This window comes from Caloenas nicobarica, chromosome 1 (assembly GCF_036013445.1).
Source record: "Caloenas nicobarica isolate bCalNic1 chromosome 1, bCalNic1.hap1, whole genome shotgun sequence".
NCBI classification, from domain to species: Eukaryota; Metazoa; Chordata; class Aves; order Columbiformes; family Columbidae; genus Caloenas; species Caloenas nicobarica.
Genome location: NC_088245.1, coordinates 125,902,291 through 125,925,197, shown reverse-complemented (window position 1 = coordinate 125,925,197; position 22,907 = coordinate 125,902,291).

Here is a 22,907-nt window from a genome sequence, read left to right as displayed (position 1 = left end):
AACAGTATGTGGCTTCCCGAGTGTATTAGTGGTTGCAACCATGAATTTTATATATAAACTCTCATTTCAGTTTCTTGTTTTGTTAGTCTCGTCTTCATTTGTAAGTCTCAGTCGAATGGTAGAGCTGCATTTAAAGCCAGATACTCAAAAAAGCATTTAACAATAAAAATTATAAAATTGCCTCCACGTTCAGGAAATTTTACAGATTATGAGTAAATATGTGTCCTTGTTACTTTTCTCAATTTTTAATGTCAGGGTTAAAGCTCATGAAGTTTGTTCAGCTGACAGACACTCTTACATCAGTATCTAGTGACCAGCAGTAATTGCTCGTGGAAGAATATGAATACGGTTTGGCCCAAATAAAATTGGAAGATACGGCTAGTCTTCACTTCTCCAGTCTTAATGAGACACCATCCTCACACCAGTTTTAATCCACCCTAACTGCCAAGAACATAAGCACTTTTCTCTTTTTCGGCCTGTAGGGCAAAAAAGAGTGCGGATATCAAGGATGATGTTGGAGCAAGGGCAAGGAAGGATTGCTGGGGATCTGTATGAGAAAGGCTAGATAAAAGAGTATACGCAGGGACAGTCGAAGGGCGCACACACACTGTGCCATGGCAGCTGGCACAGATCTTCAAGCTACTGGCAGCCAAGTCAGCAGCACGCGAAGTCCCCTAACCCTACTGATTTGAGGGCCGGGAAACCTAGGCACAGTGTTGAGCTTGCCCAGCTGCTTGGCTCTGGGCTTGGAGCTATGTCCTCTCCAGACAGCCACAAAATAGCAAGAGGCTTTGCACTGTGCTCCACTTCATAGCGTATGCTTACCCCGCGTCTTCATTACAGGTCAAGCCCAGTAGATCTCTTCAAGTGGAAGGGACAAGGAAGAGTTAGGAGACGGGTTTAAACAGAAAGCAAGGAAGAGAAAACCTGCCAAAAGGAAAGCCAGCCATCCTCTCCTCCCTGCTATTCATGTCTCCATGGAGAAAAAAGAAGTTTTTAGGGCCACAGAGCCAAGTTAAAACTCTGCACTGACACTCAACACAGCACTGAATGTCTTCTGCATCTGCAGTATGAATTCTTACAGAAATGGAGAAAAACTAGCCCCCCCTGTTATGAATAGTTCCCAGTTGCTAATACCGTAAAGACCATGTACTTTAGGAAAGGCTCCTCCAGAGAACAATTCAAAGCAAGAGTATACCTACAGCTGTGAAGTATCCAGAGTCATCATAGAATCATAGAATCGTTTTGGTTGGAAAAGACCTTTAAGATCATTGACTCCAATTGTTAACCTAACACTGTCAAGTCCACCTCTAAACCATGTCCCTGAGAACCTCATCTACATGTCTTTTAAAAACCTCCAGGGATGGTGACTCCACCACTTCCCTGGGCAGCCTGTTCCAATGCCTGACAACCCTTTCAGAGATGAAATTTTTCCTAATATCCAATCTAAGCCTCCTCTGGCACAGCTTGAAGCCATTTCCTCTCCCTCTCTCTCCATGGAGGACACAGAAGGAGTTGGGAAAGACCTATCTCCTAACCCAGGGCACTTGGGTGACTGCCCTGAACTAAGGGCAAATGTTCCAACAGCACTTTCAAGAGCTTGTAAGCCTGACCCCCGGGTAAGTACATCCACTGTGTGTGCTCAGGAATCCCCTGTGCTCAGGGGCTGGAAGCTGGGTGTGGATGTAGTCCACTGGTGACAAGGGGCACCAGCACAATGCTCTGCCAATAAAATCTGGATTTTTTTTCCTCTTGATTTTAACAAGAGGGAATAGAAAGGGAGGAATTAATGCCACCATGCTAAGAGACTTTTTTCTGAGGGCAGAATTGAACCACATGCCCAAGGAGATCAAATGACTTCAGTTGCAGTTACAGACAAGCAGCAGCCTGAGCTGGACTTAAGCAACAAACTCATCTGAGTCTCTCCCACACAGCTCCACTCATGTACCGCAAACACAGCCTGGATGCAATGTCCTTGCTGTCCCAGCTGGGATCTGCTTTTCATCAACAGCTGACATTCACACCAAATTGTAGAATTTAATATTTATCCCGAAACACATAAAGCCTGCTAATAAAAACGGACTGGGAACTATTTTGTTACAGTTACTAAGGCACCAATAGGCAAGAGTGGGAGTTCACATCGCTGAGCTTCAGGCTGTTCCCATCCTCCCCAGCACCCTGCTCCCAAGCCATTTCTCAGCTTCCTTGCACTTAAAACAAACTCTGTCTCTAAACTGTCCAAAGTCCTCTCCCAGCCAGGGCGAAGGGTGGGAAAAATACTCCCTCAACATATTCTCTTCTTTTTCCCACAAGGTGATTCCACCTTCTGGCTCCAGAAGGGGGAAAATCTTTAAAAGCAGGATATTTAAAAGCAGAGGTGAAGGACTATGGGAGCAAGGGGCTACCATGCCTGTTTGAGCTCTCCCAGCTCTACCACTCAGTTTCCACTGCACCTGAGATCTTGCCTGTCAGGCACTTGTTTTCCCACTGCCTTTAAAACCATGTATAATAGAGGGAAGAAGACTAGCTCGTTCCATTTCTTATTTCCCATTTGTCTTGATAACAGGCCTTTAAAATACAAGCATTATCTAAAGACCGAGGGATTTGCCTGTCATTATTGCTAGGCAGCGGGCAGTGTTTGCAACACAGACGCCTGCATAGATGGGAAGTGTTCAGTCTGCCAGTCTGTCAAGTCAACACATTTCGTGGCTGGTAACAACCACAGAAAATAATTATTAACAGTGACAATGTAACTAATAACTAATTTGAAGACCTTTTGGTAACAACAGCTGGCACACAGGTATGTGGTTACACAAATCCTCTCCACGGGCCTTCACACCTCACCATATCCAGAGGTATCTAATGACTGCAGACGGCATCAGCTCATCATTAATTATGGTTGCAAGGCATTCTCGAGACATTAATCAAGTTTAGGAATGTATGTACCGTATGTATCGAGATCTTTAAACTTCTTTAAAACCAGAGCAGCTATCCCAATCACAGCTGTTAGCACTGGCACTGCTGAAGCCAAGACCAGGTCACACACATGACACTTCTTCATACTAGGGCTTGAAGCTGCACAGGTCAGTTTTAAACAGGACAAATACCCTTGAAGTATTATTGAAGCTCCAAGGAACTGTGGATGTAAGCACAGCAAGGGTTTCAGGGTGAGACAATACCTTTTGTTAGACCAGCTGATAAAACTGGAATAAACAGGCAAGCTATGAGGCACCCTCTTCCATACTTGTCCCTAGAAGCCTTCCCTTAAGTAGGGGAGACCACCACAGCAACACAATTATTGCTAGTGGCACCAACACACCAAGAGTTTTCAGACCTTCCCCGGGTCTGAAAAAACCAGACAAGCTGGCAGACACACAAGCTCTTTTTCAGAACAATGACTATGAAAACTTTCTGTCCGTCTTCCTCTTGCAGTGTTTTCAGTTACTGTAACAGGGAATAGGACCTCTCACCACAGGCACCATCTTGCCTAATTAGGCCAGTTTGTGGTAAAGCTTTGTCTTCTTCAGCTCCCTTGATAAATATAACAGCACCATGTGGTAAAAATCATCGTGCTTAAATGTCCAAACCCATACTATAATTATCTGCAAAAAGACAATGCTATTGAGAACAGGCCTCATCAGCAAAGTCAGTGTCTGTACCTTCTCCAGGAGGCAAAACAGTTCAAGGAAGAGGACAAAGCCTGGTAAATCTGAATTTGGCAAACTCTTGACTCTCAGGGCTTCATGAAGATATTTAGATAGGCTTTGCAGGCTCTGAGAAGTAAGCTCACGACTGCATTGTCTAATACTTGTCATGTCTAATTATTGTACAATATTGCACAATTCTCTAAGTGAATTATATGTTTTCTTTGAGAAATCATGAGATATCACGAGCTGTACTGGTCAGCCCAAGGGACAGTATGCTGGGCTTTTGATCAATGAATCATCTGACTAGGTGAGGCTATTCTCTTTCTTGTAGTGTGTGTACAGATTTTGCCTCACACGGACTTGCAGAACTTAATTTCAGATTGTCTCTGGACAAGCAAAAATGAACAAAAATAAGGGTCTTCATCTTACCCCAGCACCAAAATACTATGTGTTCTTGGAGAGATCCACCGGCCGTCAACATCACCCTCAAGCAGCTGAAGGAAATCCTTTCAGGGCTGTATCCTTTACAAGCAAAGCTCCAGGGGTCAGACCCAGCCTCTCCCTAGGTAAGTGTTATTGGTATTTATTGGAGTAGGTTTTCAGCAGCATACACATGGACTTAATTACACAGTCCACATTGCTATTAATGACAGCCAAGTACCTAATCCTCCACATGCAGCATGCCGAATGTGTTACCCTATGAAACTGCAGCTTCACAGTTATTGTACTTCATTTTATGTAGTTTCCCTCATGCTGTGCTGAATGGATTTTCATTCTGTGTCCAGGAGCATTCCAGTCCCTCCAGTAGCAAACAATAAATGAATCTTCGGAGACTCTGGTGTACTTAGGAGGCTCTGGTGAACCTATCAAAAGAGGCAATTTATTTCTGAACTTGGCACTAGGCACAGCATGCCTTGTAAATGTCAATTTGTGTATGTGTGAGCATCTGACACTACTCAGCAGCACATGGCGGGGGCCAAGAATTTCACTGATTCTGGCTGATTTGCAAGCCTAAAAATATTCTCTTTTATCAATATCCATTTTTTGTGCTTATTTGCATGCTAAGAAAAATCTAAGCAGGCGGTGTTTTCATGGATCAGTCCACAGTAGTTCTGCGGAGATCAAGTACGTGATGACCTGCCATATACTGCATGATGACACAGTTAGAACCATTGCATAAGAAGTGGTGCATATATAGGCATACTTTGATTTTCACTGTTTGTCTGTTCTGATCCTGCAGGAATCAGAGACATTTTAATCTCTTTTATTGTTTTGTATTCATTTACATGCCCAAAGGCCTCTGGCAAGCAGAGAGAGGGCTATATAAGTCAAATACATTGTTATTACTACTGTAGTTCCTATCATGGGCCCAATTCTCTTCCCATTGACGTCAACGGCAAATCTTCCAATAACTTCAGTGAGAGCTAGGTTCAGCCAAAAATCTATGATCACACCCTGTTATGTTTTATGCCAATAGTGCTGTGGGCTCCAGCTGAAAAGTTTAGCATTTATTACAGCATGGGAAACACAGGGGGGTCTAAAAGAGGTTGTGATGATACATGAGTGCATGCACACAGCAAGCTGCTCCATTTGTCATTAGAATATGACAAAGGTGGATGCAAAAATAAAACCTTCAGAAATACCAAGAAGAACCAAGAGTTCTAAGAACAAGAGTTATGTGGGTTTATATGATGGTTTTGAACATCAACAACTAGCCTAATAACACCACACCATGATAAAGCAATAGAATACTTGACCGACACCTTGGGTTTATGGCTTGGGTGTAGTTTTTTTTCAATTTCAGCAGTCCTCTTCATTTGTTGACTCAGTACTGCGCTATCACTTTCAGTTTCACCCACTGAGCTCCTTCATTTCCCTCTTTAGCATTCATTTTCCTTCCTTTCCCTAGTCTGCCCACCCTTTGTCCTTCATTTTCATACTCTCTTCTGCTCACTGCTTTCTTTCTGTGTTTGCTGCCTCTCAAAGGCCTCTCTCTCTGTTATGAAGGAACTCAGCCATTTATAGCCAATCAGCTCTTCACACCTACAAAGCTTTTTCTCTTTATTGCCAACTTTTATCCTTTTCCAAGACCAAAACAGCATACTGCTCCCAACTCCTGCTTTCAAGACTGCTCTCCCTCCCTCCATCTTCCTGATTCAGCTTTTGTTCCTCTTCCTGAGCACTTGGAATGTCCCCCCTAAATTCATTGTTTTTCACAGTCACCTCTTCCAACGTGAAAGTTCAATCTGCTTTGTCTGATGGACCTGCAGCCCATAGATCTGCACTGATCCATTGATCTCTCTTGAAATCCAAAGAATAGGTCAAAATAAGATGGGTGGAAACCCAACTAAAATCTCAAAATATGATTGTTAATTAATGGCTCAAAATCCAACCAACAGCCAGTCACAAATGGCATTCCCCATGGGCTGAAATGGAGTTCAATACCATTCAACATGTTTTTCAGTGATCTGGATAATGGGACTGAATGTCCATACCAAGTTTGTGGCTGACACCAAACTGTGATAAGAGATACGCTGGAAGGAAATGAGCCACCACACAGAGAGACCTCAACAAGCTAGAAGACCGAGCCAACAAAATTGCCGTTTAATATGAGGTTAAAACAATAAATGCTTGAGGCTTAATGAAGACAAATGTAAAGTCCTGCAGCTGGGATGGAACAATCCCAAGCAGCAGTACAGGCCGGGGACTGGTTGTCTGGGGAGCAGCTCTGTTGAAAAGGCCTTGGGGGTCTGGGCAGACAGCAAGCTGAACATGGGCCAGCAGCCTGCCCTGGCAGCAAAGGCAGCAAACTGTGTCCTGGGCTGCATCAGCAAGAGTATGTCCAGCAAACCAAGAGATGTGATTATTCCTCTCTACTTGACACTTGTCAGGCCACACCTGGACTATTTCACCCAGTTTTGCTTCTCTCTGCTCAAAAGAGACATTGAAAAATCTGAGACAGCCTGATGGATGATAATCACTGGTGATTAGAGTGCTGGAGAACTTGATGCAGAAAGAAAGGTTGAAGGACTGAGTTTTTCAGCCAAGAGAAGGCCCGTGAGTAATCTAATCACTGTCTTCTAACACCCAAAAGGTAGTTTTGGAGAGGTAGGCAGAGGAACAAAGAAATATTGTCTTCACAGGGATGCACAGCAACAGGACAAGAGGCAACAGGCACAAGTCACTACAGGGAAAATGAGATCTAGATATGAGAAAAAATATTCACTGTGAGAACAATTCAGCATCAGAAATGGTTGCTCAGAGAAGTGGTAGGATCTCCTTTACTGGAAATAATCCAGATTTAGCTTGACAGGATCCTGGATAAATGAACCTAAGGCCCCAATTTCAAGAGAGGGACAGATGATAAGTGGTCCCTTCCACTTCCAGTCTCAGCTTTTCTGTGATTCTGTGAAAGTACAGGGGAAGAAGATGCCTCTTCTCAAAGAGGCTTAGAAGCATTAAGAATAAGGCATGCAGGTGATGACATAGAGCAGGTTCAGTAGATGAAAGCAGATGAGAAAGTACACTTGAAGGGCAATGATCTTTTCAGGCGTTCCTCCCTGATGAAACCAGACCTGATCTCTGAAAGGAAGAGATGAAAAATGGATGAGCTGTTTATCACCTTAGAGCAGCACCCAGGAAATTCAGCCACGGAGTAGGACACTGCAGGGGTAGATGTTACACAAGTGATGGTTCCTATCTGAAAGAGTTTTTCCATGTATAACACACTATAAGCCAGGAGGTGAATGAGACTTACAGACTCTCTGGAGAGTGCCAGAGTGCCAGAGGCTAATATAGTATTAGTCAACAAGACAGCAATAGCTAGGAACCAGGCCTGGGAAACAGCAGCTGAACAGTTGAGGGCTGCGATGTGAAGCCTTCAGTCAGTAGTATGTACCACTGGATGCAAAATGAAGCTGTTGCCCTCCCTGGAACCTGTTGAGTTAAGCTGCCGACAGCCTTTCAGCTCTTGCTGTGCTGCTGAAAACTTGCTGGAACCTGTGGTGATGAAGGCCTGAAGCTTCATCTCTGGTGGCCCTGACACATTGCTACCACCTTACAGCCCAGAGAGTCATCTTGTGGATAATACATGGGTGTGGGTTAATGCGGGCCATTTACTGAAATTTCTAGAGCATCAAGGGGGGTGTGAGGGGTCGGGTCCTATCCGAGAAATGTACATGAGCATCCAAGTTGCATAAAATGTTATTGTTTAGGTGTTATTTAGTACTCTTTTACTGACAGATTTATGTCTCTTTCATGCTCTTTTTTCTTCTCTTTTATTTTTTTTTCTATCCCTCAAAGGTCTGAGATTTGTTCAAGCATTAGCAGAAAAGACAGGCTGCAAGGCACAGAAAAGGGAGATTGCATCAATGCTGCATAGTGATACCTCAGTACATGCCACAGTCTCCACACTGCTCTTTGCTTCTGACCACAATCCTTCAAGGCGTAACACCAATGAGCAAACTAAGTGTATAAAAATGTTGGTCGTATCAAGAGATTTTAGATTGCTGATCGACAAGGACTAGGACTATGTCACATTTGTTGTGTTCAAATACAGGAAGTGCAAAGTGTAGGAGACAGTCAGCAAGGTGTAGGCACATCCCACACCTCATTTTCCTGACGGACTGCTCTATTTGTGCCACTAAGGAGAACTTAAGTCAGTCAAGGAGGAGCTTCAGGATGCACCTTCACACGTGCTAAAAAACTTCTGCAAATGTCGGCAGAAGCCTTAATGGCACTATTAGTGTAAGTCAGTGTCAAGCCCAGACAGACTGCTTTTCTTAACTTCCAAATTGCTGTGATACAGCTCACGCGAAATAATCATGCGACATCCACCAACACTGAACAACACAAACTGGTCATTCCTGAGGTATTTCCAAAAGCACAAGGTTTCAGGAAACACACTCATTATGATACCGTGCAATGTCCCTTGCTTTTAAATGAACCACCAAGCATAACTTACTGCACACATAGTCCCAAAATAATTGGTGGGCTTTGAGAAGCAACATCCTGCAGTTTAAGAAAAATCACAATACCCACGTAGACTAACCTGCTGGCTAGAAGAAAACACTTTCTGGACAAGCAGCTTCAAAACACTGTATTAATGACTTTCACAACTTGTGCATGATCATCATCATGCTTTTAACAGGTCCTTCTGGAAAACTCAATAGAATAAAGGTTGTTTGGCATTATATAGGCAACGAGATTAGCAAGCCTAGTTGTTGAAACACATTTAAGATGTGTTTACTCCAAATATTGCTTGTTTTTGTTTCCATAACATTTCTGAGAAGCAGGGAAGTGAATCACAAACAGCTTAAGTGACCTGCTTAAGCGAAATTACAGTAAAGACTTGAACTCTCTTGAGTCCTATGCTAGCCATCCTACGGACCACCCTACCTTAGCCTCTTAAATTACACATGATGTCAACTCCAGCACATAACAAGAGTCATTTCCTTCTCTGGAAAGCAGAACTGTAAAATTAATGTATTTCTGCTGATATTAAGAGTCATAATACCTTTTTTCATCCTGGAGTAGATATTTATTCTTAATTCTACCCCTTCTAAGTACTGCAAAGCCACATCCATTAAGAAAGGATGAGTAAGGTTCTGTTCTGCATCATGTATTGATAAGTTTTACTGTTCTGCATCATGAATCAATGTTCCAAATCCAATGCCATAATCGTGTCTCTCCAGACAGCCTCTGGAAGACAGAGAATGAAAAAGATTAACTAGGAACAGAATCTCAGGAATTCATGCTTGCATAAATACAACTCAAGACATAGTTTGGCTGGTGGAAAGTTATGGTGACAATTAAGAAGTCAAGGAGAATGCAGCTTGGATTTCAAGAAGAGTAGAAGCCTGCAGAGCTGGCAGGTGGACAAACATGTCTTGTAAACTCAACAAAATTCCATAAAAGCTGCTGTTACACAGACATGAAACTACAGGGTGTTTCAAAAAGATGGAACCAATTTGAAATCACTATATCTTTGAAACTAGGCCCATCTCTTTGAAACATCCTGTATATCACGCCATATTTTCTGTGCTATTGTTCAGAGTATGATCTCGTTAGTGTAGAAAGGCTTTCAGCATACATTTTGTACTCTTTTTTCTGGTAAAGAAACAGAAAGGACGAAGAAAAATTCTGATTAGACATGTATATTTTTAATTTGTCCTTTCAATGCTGGGGGATAAATTCACACTTCCACAGGTGCAGGTTTTGGGCCAGAGATGTTTTTCTGCATGGCTGAGCTTTTAGGACAGCAGCACACCTGAAAACCCAGTGCAGATCGATAGCGACAATGGGCAGAGATGGTAACAACTGCATTTGAATGGGTCATTTACAGTCTTCCTACTGGCAAAACAGCAGACCCCTGAGAACGTCAGAAAAATAAACCAGAGTGTTAGAAAAGGTATAAAAATAATAGGAGAAAGCACAAGCATTATCCCCAACTCTGTATTGACCCTGAAGCCAGCTCCTCTATTAGGGGAACTTCAGTTTTATGTCGGTGAGGGCAGGGGAGGGATGGAAGAAACAAATATTTATTTGTATAAACATACAAACTATGTTGATGATATTTATACCCTTTTTTCTTTACGTTCAATGGTAGAAAATGGTAGCAAACCATAATACACGCTCTTCAGCTTATGGTAACTGCAAGCAGAATGTAAATTGCCATCAACACTAAGTTAGAGGCTCAGTCACAGGATCTTATGGCAGATGCTTAGAGCAAAAGATATTTTGAATATTTCATAAACAGTCTTGGAGATACGGAGTTCCCAGCTCCCATCCTGAGTGTAAAGATTTGCTGTTTTTACAAGCTAATCAAATCATGGTACTTTTTTATAAAGATACCACAGCAATATGGCGTATTATGTGGTGGTTTTCTTCTGTGAGTAACCACAAATTGCTACACACTGCAAGTAACCACAAACTGTAAGTACTGCTGCAAGTACTTGCAGTACCAGTAGTTCCTTAGACTAGAGAACCCTGAAATACTGGGTCATATTGGCTCAAAAGCCATCTATCTTTTGAGAAGAAGCATAAGTAATCATTAGACTTAGCTTACAGACACTTCATGTTTTATTGTACTGTAATCAAAGCCCAATTAGTCACAAGATAAATGTAAACAGATTTCAGCAATAAAGTGGTTGTCTTAGGCTTGTCTTACGCAACCAGAGAGCAAAAGAATATTTTTTTAATGGAAAACATTTTTGTTTGAGTTAAAGCACATTTACAAAATCAACTGCCAAATCACACTCTTTGCAAAGGAAAAATATTTTAATTGGCTTTCAAATTTTGCTGATGAAGCAAATTTGTTACCTTTTCCATCCATGTACCTAAAACCATCCTCTGACTGAGAGGAGTACTTTGGGTACTATGTTAGCACTGTCATTATTATTCTTAGTATAACATACAGAATGTTGTGGTAGCTCTCTAAAATGTTTTCCTGATGGCACACAAATCTTGTCAGCAAACATACTTTAGCCCACTCTTAGCTGGTATGTACTGCAGATAAATAACTAGTGAATTACGCATGTGACTTCATTTAATATTCTTGGTAAACTATTTATTGTGTCTGTGGCTATATGCTGCTCTCGCTCTGTCTCCCACTCTTTACTTTGCAAAATTTAGTGATTAATGGTTAAAAAAGACAAAACCTCCACCAGTTTGAACAAATAGTTCTGGGGACTCGATACAGCTGGGCACAATTCCAAATTCGAGGAGGCACCAGTAAACTAAAGAAGAATGTTACTGATCTGCTCTAGCCATGCAAAATCAAGATTTCTTTCTTGTACAAACTATGCAGGGCCAAACACAGTTGACATTTATCTTAGGAGTCCTCAGGATGTCCCTGGGTATTGGTGATTCACCAGATCTGATCCAGTGTCTCAGCTTGCTCCTAAGAAGCACCGCACTGGTAGGTGGGATACAAAAGTCACAGGTTTTTGGGTCCTCAAGACTAGTAAAAATTCCAATGGTACATTTTTTTTGTGACATGAGCTCTGTTGAAGTCTGTTGTGCTGGGCAAATTCCAGCTCTGAAAAATTTATGCCCACTTAAGCGACCTATAAAAAATTAAGTGTATATGGTTTTATTCTTTGCTTCCAGCACTGGGGCTGGATCTAGGAGCTATAGTAAAGATGACTGAGAGGCACAGAGACCTACCAACACAGCTTCTAAATACACTGTTTTGTGAATGAAAGCAAGAGATCCCTCCTGCAGCCTAGGGACAACCAAGTCTTAGTGGGTTTGCAAAGGTCAGAGAGGCCAATTACTGCAGGCAACAGTACATTCACAAATGATAGTCTGGAAAGGAGACATCTGAGAATTAAAATGATAGAGGTCTACAAAACCATGGTATGACATGGAGAGGTTGCTTTCTCATCTAGTATAAGAATTATAAAGCATTAAATGAACCTCATAGGATCCAAGATCTGAGCAAACCAATGGATGTGCTTTGTCATGCTGTAGATCTGCTTCCCGCAGGATGCAGATGCTGTGGACGCTAAAATTTTACGTGAACCAATGGGCAGCTATGGCAAATGCACAGGTTGAGGGTTTTCTTAAATATACAGAAACCTCATATGATTCAGAAAGCTGGAGGTTAGGAAAATATTAGGTAGAAGTACCATTCATGTGAGCTCTATTCCCATACACTTCTCCAGCTTCTTTAGGCTCTGACAGAGGCAGAAAAACTGAGAAAGCTTCATCTTTGGCTGGACAGCATTGTTACTGCCATGAGTGCCACTTCTATTCCGGAAAAATAAAACACCTTTCTGCAGCTCATGGTACAAACCAGCTCTGTCTGGTTGCACTGTTTGGCAGAGGTGAGCATGAGGTGCAAATTCCTCTCTGCCACCCTATCTTGCTGATCTGAATTTAATAAAACTCCATGAAATCAGAAGGAGATAGTGAGGAATGGCAGTAAAATCTTTAATATTATTATTCACAATGAAACATCAAACAGACACCTGTAAGAGACAGTTTCATGGGAACAATGCGATACACTTCAACCACCTGCTGATCCTGACATGTAATCTATTTTGCTTTCTGTTAGATAGGGCACGCTGATAAGACTCTTCACCCATTTAGTGGCAAACATAATTGGATATCTAAACAACTATTGGGGCATAAACCTACTTCCACTGATTTGCGGCTTGAGGCCTTCAGCAAGACCTGCCACATCGCTTTTTACACATCATCAGTAGGTCAGCTAAAAGCATGTTTTCCAGTCGTAGTGCTGGGCACCTCTGTTCTGTGAGAGATGCTGGCTGCAGCTGCCAAGGGGAGTATTTAGGATGGCAGGCTTTGCCTTAAAAATGTGCAGCCTAAATGCAATGGAAAAGAGGCTGTGAAAAGAGACCAAACGCAAACATTGGCAATGGTGTACAGAAAGAGTAATCAAAGTTTATAGATGTCTTCCATTTAATGTGAAACTGAAACCTCTCCAAATCCAAATCAACATCATAAGTTATTTTTAAAATAAAAGATACTGTGGTAGGCATCATTTTCTGGGGCCCCAATTCATCAAAAAGGCTTTTGCATGTAGTTAGTATGTGTTTGCTGAACTGGATCCTCCGTGCAACACAAAAAATAAAAAGCTAGTAGGCTGGGATGGGCAATAAACACTCTCTTCAGCAGGAGACATTGTAATAAGCTGCAGGTAAAATCTAAGACACTATTACCTCTGTAGGATACCGTTGCATGGTATTATTCAACCTAAGTCGGATGAATATCTAATTTGCAAAAACAAATGCTCTTCTTTTGTGCATATAAGTCAAATATAGAACTGCTTTGCAGTCTTTCATGCACTGTAAATGAGACAGGGGGCAGAGTACTTGCAGAACTGAGTCATAATTCAGAGGCATTAAAGCTGGCCATAAAAATCTTATGACTGGCACTTCTTTAATCAGGTGCTTAATTTTGCAACTCGATGTCTTATGTTTTATAAATAACAGGAAATGCTTTAGGGAGCCTATTTAGTTGATTTGGACTTTTTTGCATTTTCCATAAGAAATATGAAATATTTAATATAAGCTGCTTTCTTGCATCCCTGTACAAATTCCTGCCTGTGCAGTTACTGTTAAATTCTAGACCCACCTAGATGTGTCTTGGTTTCAAACTTGTTTCACTTATCAAACCTGAAAACATCTGTGCCTCTGTGCTGAACCTTGCATTAATGGGCCTGGGGAGCTGCAGTACCCTCACAGGGCAGCTACAAGAACAAAACACTGTTTCAGCCCTTTCTAGTGCATGTTCTGCATGTCTCAAGGGATGTGGACTCTCACCACATCCGTACTGTACTTTGTCTTTTGTTATGTAGTGGTCCACCCCATCCCACCACACCAGAGGGGCAGCTCTGCTGCCAGAGCGTTGGAGTGAATGCAATGCAATGTGCAGGTAGGAAGAGAGAGGGGAGCAGTATCCGAATGGTGAGAAGAGCAGGCAGTTCTCCAAAGACAGGGCAAGGAATAAGTGAAAAACACAAATGCAAGTATAGTCTTTCCCAGAACGGGTAGCTGAAAGAAAGAAGCAAAGGCCTTTTAGACGAGTTTGAATGCAGAAGGTGAAACATTTTATGTTGGATAATCCCAGTCTGTGCAATTTCTGCTATAACTTCATGACCTGCTGTTCACGGGTTGTCATTCCCTTGTTTTGGTGGGGTGACAAAAGCAAATGAGGACAAGGATTAAACCAAGTAGAAGAGAAGCAGAAGTACTTGAGGGGGGAAAGTAGAAAAAAAGAGTAAGCTAGCCCAAAGAAGAGGGTAGGTATGTGGGACTGCAGATATCAGCAAGTAAAGCAGCACAGGAGGAGTAGATCAGAGGCTCTCATTAGTGAGGTATTAACGACCTAAAAGGGCTGTGAGACAGCTAAGTTTTGTTAACTAGGGAACTCATTTCCCAAGCAGCATGGTATAGAGTCAAGTATCTTCATGATACTTCTTGTAAAGGAAGTAAGTTCAAACCCCATAAGGCAGAGAGGGGTGTCAAGCCTACTTGTGCCCTGGTTATCAAATGCCTGGATGAAAGTGAGATGGCACTAGCACTGCCATCAAGCCAATCTCCACAAGTTCTGCAAGCTGGCTCCTTTTTTCCTTGGTTCCTGTTACAAGTGATTGAAGCAGGAACAAGTTGCTCCAATTCTGTTGAATTTTCCCCAAAACACTTTCGGAGGTTTTTCAGGTTGGAAAACAAATCAAAGGACTTTGTATTCAGCTTAACCCAAACAATGCTTGCTTCTGACATTTCAGTTTGCCTGGCTGAACTGTACAGTGAGGTATAATGTGTCTAATATGGTAGGAAACTCTTAGAACAAGGCCAGCTCTCTTTGTCATATGGCCACCCCAGCATCTATTCATGGAGGCAAGTTCACACTCTACCTGAAATGAACAGTATCGGATGCTCTACTTACTTCGGGAGACTGTAATTTGCTTCCTGTGCATCTGCACGGGGGTGGATGTGGTTTAGCCTTTATCAAGGTCTGAAGAGAACCTTTTGCCTTTGCAAAAACCCAGATCAGCTGTATTTAGAAATATGTGGATGAATCACTCGAAGGGCTGTATAAACAAAAGCATACTTCCTGCAGATTTGAAGCAGGACAACTTGGTAACATATTTTTGTAGGAATTTGAATCTTCACTTATTTCTGGAATTCTTGCAGCACTGCCAATTAAATTTGCAATTCAATAAGTAGTGAATTGTGCCTATTAATTACAGGCAATAGGTCACTCACTTCGTATCTGCCATCTAAAAAGTTGCACGAAAACATTTGTTTTGGATGTCTTGTTGAAGTTTGTTTTCCAAGATAAGTAATCAACTGTTAACACGTATGAATGGCATTTTAAAACAAAATTTAAGACAAGAAAATAAACTATGTTTTTGAAAAATAATAGAAGGCCTGATCATAGAGAGGAAAGTCCCTACTTTAACTAAACACGGTAATAAAAATAACAAGCACAAATCCCAGCAATAGAACAAAGAAGAAAAACCTTATTTCACCACCTCCTTTGGAGTGGGCAAGGTAAGACAGTGCTACTTCCATTTTTTCGGTGAGAACTATAATGTGCAAGGCAGCTCTATAAATTTTCAAAATTCAGGTGGAGCCATCAGAGTTGAAGGTGAATGCCCAGAGTTGCCTGCATACTCATTGTGGGCTGAGCTTGCCTGACTGTGCCATTATTTAAGACTCTGGGTACCGACAGAGGCCCTTGGGGAAAGGGTCCCTCACTGTAACTAGAGGTGGACACTCGCACCTATGCTGCTGCCCACCAGTTGCCAAATCCTAAGCGTGTCCTGGCACAGCACTCACTGCTTATTCAGCCAACATGACATCTTGCAAAACCACCACATAGGGTCAAAGGCATGAGGGGAAGATATGGATGTAAGCACATGTTCCCCCAAGAACTCTAGTAACACTATCAATCTCTCCCATAAACGACTAACAACTACCAGAAGTCATAGCTGCTATTAAGCATGTGCTCATTTGGGACCTAGAAATACGTATCAAACCTAGCCAAATATCAAACCGAACTATCTGTACAGTAATCATGTATTTCATGTGATTTCAAAGACAGGGTGAGGATGCCACTTTTGTCTCTCCCATGAAAGTTATGGCTAATTTATTACAGATTACATGTTGACGTTTACCTGGTAGTGGTCCTAGTACCTCTGCTAACTTTGTTTCAAAGGAAGACCAAAATATCTTCAGATCATCCACCCTGTGGCCACGTAGTGGGCACATGAAGACTGCAAATTATATTTCTGAAATGGCCCCTAAAAAGCAGGTACACTTTGCAGTGCCTGAATATATGAAGACATGGTATGGCAGTGCTGGTTCCTCTGCCCCGCCGTCCCATCCCCCACCATAGCCAAAACCAGAGGTCTCGCAAAGAGCACAAGAATACAGGACTGCAGCTCAGAGAAGCCAGAGGGCAAGCCTGCACTTCACACCCTAAATCAAATGTATGACAGGAGCCCATGGGGACAAAACCTGTTGGCTTCCCCCTGGAAGGATGTGGCTGGAGACTGCCCTGACCATAGCACAGGGCACGGGGCAGCCTTTGGGCAGGTGCTTGCAGCCCGTACCCATGGCACCAGAGCTTGGCTCTTCAGCGTGGGCTGATGTTCACCCACGACTCAGAAGTACCCTTAAGACAGACATTAGTAGAGGAAAAAGGGTGTCACCCTGAGGTCTCCATTTTCAAGTAGAGATTGTAACAGGGAAGGTGTTTCCCTAGCAGAGCAATGCTACAAAGATAATTAGGGGCCTAGAGCATCTTTAATATGAGGAGAGACTGAGAGAGCTGGGTCTGTTCAGCCTGGAGAAGAGAAGGCTGAGAGGGGATCTCATCAATGTTTATAAATATCTCAAGGGTGGGTGTCAAGAGGATGGGACCAGACTCCTTTCAGTGGTGCCCAATGACAGGATGAGGGGCAATGGGCACAGACTGGAGCACAGGAGGTTCCATCTGAATATGAGGAGAAACTTCTCTCCTTTGAGGGTGCCAGAGCACTGGAACAGGCTGCCCAGAGAGGCTGTGGAGTCTCCTTCTCTGGAGACATTCAAGACCCAGCTGGACACCTTCCTGTGTGATCTGCTCTGGATGAACCTGCTTTAGCAGGTGGGTTGGACTAGATGATCTCCAGAGGTCCCTTCCAACCCCAACCATTCTGTGATTCTGTAATGCCTTAATTCTCTTCTGACTCCCCTGGTGTCTGCACATCCATCATACTGTGATTGTGCAGGCTTTATCATATTTAGTTAAATGCATGCATGCATTATAGATTTTCATTTATGATAACTACAACTCAGGTTTTAAAAAACTGAAACATAACCTACCAGAAAGTAGATGTTGTTATTTGTCCTGTTTTAACATCATATTTTTAAGATGAAGAAAACCACTTAATTTATTTTAAACTCAGATTACTTTAGCTTATTTTAATTCTTAGGGTTTTCTTTTGAGTTTAATGGGCTTAGCAGTGCTTTTACAGAGCGAGTGTTTAACATGTGTTGACCATACAATGAGCAGGATAAATTCCACTGAAGAAAATTATTTAAGGTTCCATAAATCAGAAGAGAATTTACAATGTTCTTCTCTAATTGCTGAGAATAGTTTGAATGCAAGAGGAGAACAGAAATATATCAAAATAAAAAGCATATTTTAATATAATGCAAACAAAAAACTACTTTATTATTGTAGTGAGATCAATTCACTAATCCACTCTCTATCCAATAACGTGGGAGTCCTAAATTCAGATGTTGTATGTGGTAGTTACATGATGCTTTCTGCAAGCTGATTTAGCCAATTTTGAGGGTAAAAAGGAATACAAAATAAGGAAGAGTCTCTCACAGCACACTTGCACAACCTTTAATGTCCAGGTCAGAAGTAAAATTACCAACTTCTTATAGCCTCTCAGAAACTAGAGGAATGTATGTAAAAGATGTATGTAGAAAAAGATCACTGGGATTTCAAGAGATTCATGAAGAATGTTTCTTGTAATGACAAGATAAACTACAATATAAATGCATACATGAGAATTAAAAATCTGCTGAAGTGTCACAGCATAACTGGAATAGGTACAACCCCCCATCTTAAAACAATAGTTGTTTTTGCATTTGCACCTGAAATCTTAATCAGAAGTTAAGCCCTAAACTCCAGATAAGCCTGTTCGCAATCTGAGCAAAATACATCTGTGGCTTCAGGCTAGGAGTGCAGTGCAGAAATAAATCTCCATGTGCTTGCAGGTGTTTAAAATCAAAATAACATCCAACATCCAACACTTTTGTTTGGAAATCCATCATGACCCAAAGTTTCACATTTTTTACAGGTTAATTTATTACTCATTTTGCAATCACTCACTGCATGCCACATTCTGTGAAATAAACTAACTAATTAGGAAGTCCTGAACTAGACTCATACCTGTGTTCAGCACAAAATAAACTTCCTCCTGCTCTGTTCATTTTAAAGCAAGATTTGGAAAATTGAGACTGATACAGTGAACCTGGATTTCTGCAAGACACCAGAGGACATACAAGCATACATCTAGCACTACCAGATGTGAAGGTTTAAAGCTTACCCAGTTTTTGAGATATCTTAATTATGTCATCGATGTCCTCAGAGGTCACCCTGAACACTGCAAAAGCACTGCCCAATGGAACATGGCTGGCAGGTTGTATTCAAAAGAAAGTTGAATATGAGGTCAAAAGGGGTGTTGGAGATCAGGATCCAACTGTGACACAAATGTGCGTGGAGCTTACACAATGCTTGCGTTCTCCTGACTCTTGTCTGCCTCTGACCGGTGCTATTAGTTACGTCTGTTCATACAAAACATTGCGCTTGGTTTGCAAAGGCTAATGAATCTTCCTTAAACTCCTCCGTCTGGTGCTGCCTCCCCTGCCTTGTGCCAGTGCTACAAGAGGCTGCAAACTCAAAGTGCCAGAACCACACTGGTCACCCAGATACCAGGATGATGAAAAATAATTTCCAAAATAGGAGGAGGATGCTGGAAGCACAAGCAAAACCTATCAGCTGCAACTTGGCAAAGATGACAGTCCAAGTGACGCGGCTCTAGAGGACACAGACATCATGAGGTAGCTGCACCAAAACCTCTGTATCAGACAGGGTTGAGAGGAGCAAGCTGATCAGGAAAATGCCTTGTGACTTGGCAACTGCACTTCATAACATTTATGCTCTAAACTGTCCGCCTGTTTGCCAAAAATCCATCTAAGAAAAAACACACACTGGCTGTTTTCCCTTCCTGATGATCTGTCCTCTGATGGATATCTGTTGTGGGGAGAGAGATGCCTGCTGGAATGCGAGGTCCATTTAAGGAGTGAATTGTGCAAATATGCATCGGAAAAAGCAAACGGAAGCTGTGCTCTGAGTATGGGGATGCACTGGTCCCTCCTGGTCCTGTGTTTAAAGCAGCAATGGCCAAGGCAATGTTGTGTTGCATAAAACAAAGCTACTTAAAGCGTGAACATAACTTCAACCATTTGAAGATGTTAGTGCAGTGACTATACCTGTAATGAGTGAGGTTGACTATTAGAGGAAAGGAATAGTTCTCCAAGTGAATTTGTCATTTTACCTGTGTGCTGGTTTTGGCTAAGATAGAGTTTATTTTCTTCACTGTAGCTAGTTTGGGGGCATGTTTTGGATTTGTGCTGAAAACAGTGTTGATAACACAGGGATGCTTTCATTACTGCTGAGCAGTGCTCGCGCAGAGTCAAGGTCTGTTCTGCTTCTCACACCACCCCACCAGCGAGTGGGCTGGGGGTGCGCAAGAAGCTGGGAGGGGACACAGCTGGGACAGCTGTCCCCAACTGACCAAAGGGATGTTCCACACTATATGATGTCATGCTCAGCCTATGAAGCCGGAGGAAGAAGAGGGAAGGGGGGACGTTTGGAGTTATGGCATTTGTCTTCCCTAGTAACTATTCTGTGTGTTGGAGCCCTGCTGTCCTGGAGATGGCTGAACACCTCCCTGCCCATGGGAAGTGGTGAATGAATTCCTTGTTTGGCTTTTGCTTATTTATTAAACTGTCTTTATCTAAATACAAGAATTTTCTCACTTTTACTCTTCTGATTCTCTCCCCCATCCCACCTGGGGGGAGTGAGCAGGCAGCTGTGTGGGGCTTAGTTGCCAGCTGGGGTGAAAACCCGACAACCTGTCATATTTTCTCTGTTCAAATGTTCTGCCAAGCAAAGCATCTGAGGATGTCTGGTACTACTGTTGGAGGATGTGTGGGTTACTGTGCCATCTTAAAAGCCAAAGCTATTAAATGGATAATGTCTGTTTATTGTGCAGAAGAACAGGGTAGTTCATTGAGGGAAATACCTGTTGAATCTGGAATTCTGTGCCTTGCAATGCAGCAGTCTTAGCTTTGGTTAAGAAATAACTGACTAGACATGTGATCATGTAATTCTAAATTTCCTTTTTTCTTCTTTTTATTTAAAAATTTTTACGGAAACTTGTTGGCACAGCTTTTCAGTCTGTAATGCATACCATCGCTAATGAGCACAACTGCAGTGGGCTGTAAATAAAGAATTGCATTTGGAAAATAAATGCAAACAGACCCACTCTTCCTTCCTCCCTCAAAACCACAAAGTAGGACTGGACCCCAAAGCCACTGCCATTCCCATTGATTCATCTGCAAGTGGCTTTGTGTTGATGGCAATAAACACAGCGGCACTGGATGGGGATGAAAGCATGCATATTAAAAGAAGTGGCTGCTCGCAGCTCCTCAAAAATCAGAGAGGGCATGCTGTTTGCCTTGCAATTTTTTCTCCTAAGGCATATTAAATTCTCAGGTTTTTTGAAAGCCTCTTTTTCATGTTTAACTGCCATATCGGTGGACTCCCCCTTAGGTATAGTGATGGGGCTGTACCTTTTCCAGCATTGCAGGGTTCTTTTATGATACCAAAAAGACATTTTTGTTGCCACACTATATTTTTTTCATGTAATTGTAAACAGTTACACTTATTATTTAAAATTAAATCCCTCAGAAAACCATGAATAAAAGGATTACAGAAGTGTATTGATGCTTTTTCACTATATGCAGATATAGATCCATCACTAAAATCAGCTTTAAAGATTATATTAATTTTGAGTGGCCAAACTGTGACACTTTCAAGATTGTTTATTAGACACCGCCTCAAAATATTCTTTATTTAAACTGCCTCTAGCTGATAGTATGTAGGAACTGCAGCACCAAAATTTCTGAGTATTTTTTTGAAATCCTGACTTTAAAACATCATTTTTTCCTTTGTTTCTAGAATATCATTAACCAGTTCTTACATATTAATACCCATAATGTTCAGAGTTTTTTAAAGCATGTATCCAATTGATTTGTCTTGCTACTAATATTGTAATTAATCAAGAGATACAGTTGTAGAAGATACTGGATATATTTTGATCTCAGCTGTAAAAAGCAGCTATAAAGGCAAGATTATTACTGATCAAGTAAGTGACTTCAAAATAGATTCTGTGACAGTGCTACTCAAAGAGTATCAGTCTAAAAAGTGTCATCTAGCTCAAGCTAAAATAATTTTTATGATTCTAAGAATATGTAGCTTTACATTTCAGGAAAAAATAGACCAAGAATTGCTTCTTTAATGACTCTTCTGTCACTTTTTTAAGGTCTGCAAGACTGCTTCGAAGTTGCAAGAAAAGAAAGCTGCATTGCTTCATTCGTATTCATTAAGAGACAAAAATGAAAGCAAGCAAGGTAAGTAAGTGGAAATACAGGCACCTACAGTCACACACAGCCTGGGTAAGAGACTGAAGGTCTACCACGGGTTGGCAGCCCAGATTCGGCACTGCAGGACACATAATACAAGTCCCTGGTACAACACTGCTCCAACTGGCAGTGGCCACCAGCTCAGAGGGTCTGGGATTTCAGTACACAAAATAAAATTTACCTATTGCCCATCTCCTCATTCAAGTTTTTTCCAAACTGCTTGGATACATCTGTGCTGCTAATTGTGTGACTCTCTTTGGTAACCCATTTTCAAGTCTACCGTATTCAAGTGTCTTAATTTACAACAGAACAGGATGGCAAGCCAATATAGGATCACATAGTTAACGTAACCTCACTTGCACCTACTCGCATTACAAGAAATTTAGGAGACTTTGTTCAAGATTGTTAAAACATGGTAGGTAGATTATTCTTTCTTTTAAAAGGCATTTATTGGGAAAGGCAAGCTTCATTCTGCAGGTAGACACAGGTGTCAGTTAAAAATTTGTGTAAATAATCTTTTAACTAAACTTCTTCTAATCAACTGCATGCAAATAAGGACCTTTGCCAAAAACAAAGTGTAGCTGACAAAGTTTTCATAGGCAATCTGCATTTACCATAATATGATCAGATTTTCACTCATACAGAGCCCCCGCTGCTCTACCTCATTACGGATGCTCGAACATCCTTGAAAATGAGGCTGCACTTCTCTAGGTAGGTGAATACAAATGTAGTCACCTAAACTGATACACCTTAGTCCTAATACTCGAGGACATTTCACTACCTACGAAGCCCATAAAATTGCGTTTACCAGTATTTTCTAACTTATTGTTACGTAATTGGGAGGATGAATTTTCCTTTTAGCTTGAATCTCGTGTGCATCAAACTGAGACTAAAATATTCTGACAAACTGAAGCCTAACAGAAAGCACTGAACTTTCTTCACACAAGTAAGCATCATGTACTATAAAAATCCATAAAAGGGACTTAGAGAATAATGATAGTGTTGGTATACTAAGATG